General features: G+C 49.1%; 1 non-coding gene across 1 annotated transcript; it reads left to right on the top strand.

The window, feature by feature from the left end:
- Positions 1-237: 237 nt before the first annotated feature.
- Positions 238-312, top strand: Trnap-cgg (transfer RNA proline (anticodon CGG)). The gene has a single exon. It is a non-coding gene; the product is annotated as a tRNA-Pro (tRNA).
- Positions 313-697: the final 385 nt, after the last annotated feature.

Below are 697 nucleotides of genomic sequence, written 5' to 3'. Positions count from 1 at the left end.
GACTCGAACTCACAGTTTTAATCTGCCAGGAAGTTTCATATCAGCGCACACTCCGCTGCAGAGTGAAAATCTCATTCTGGAAACATCCCCCAGGTTGTGGCTAAGCCATGTCTCCGCAATATCCTTTCTTTCAGGAGTGCTAGTTCTGCATGGTTCGCAGGAGAGCTTCTGTAAAGTTTGGAAGGTAGGAGACGAGGTACTGGCAGAAGTAAAGCTGTGAGTACCGGGCGTGACTCGTGCTTCGGTAGCTCAGTTGGTAGAGCACTTGCCCGCGGAAGGCAAAGGTCCCGAGTTCGAGTCTCGGTCGGGCACACAGTTTTAATCTGCCAGGAAGTTTCAGTGCATTTAATTCTTTCTCTTGTTTACATGTGAAGTGAAAGATGGTGACCTTAATACTCGTAAACGCATTGAGATCATTCTGATCTCAGAGGAGATGATCACCCGTGTTATTGCAGAAGATATCAACCAACACCGCCCAGACAGTCCGCACACTCCCCACTGTGCTGCAGGGAAGCTTTTCATGAAATTCGCAAGGAAACCGAAGAGTGGACGGTCGAAACGGCTGCAAATGAACCTGCCGCAGCTTCAGTTCTGGCATCGTTCAGGAAGAGTGCAGAGCACAGTGTTCGCCACATCTCTCAGTAATCTAGAGTCGGCCATACATCAACACACGGGGATGGGATTGTTAACGGTTATA

The sequence above is a fragment of the Schistocerca cancellata genome, chromosome 1 (genome assembly GCF_023864275.1).
Source record: "Schistocerca cancellata isolate TAMUIC-IGC-003103 chromosome 1, iqSchCanc2.1, whole genome shotgun sequence".
Lineage (NCBI taxonomy): Eukaryota > Metazoa > Arthropoda > Insecta > Orthoptera > Acrididae > Schistocerca > Schistocerca cancellata.
The sequence above is the reverse complement of the archived record's forward strand: the minus strand, read 5'-3'. Positions and strand labels throughout refer to the sequence as shown.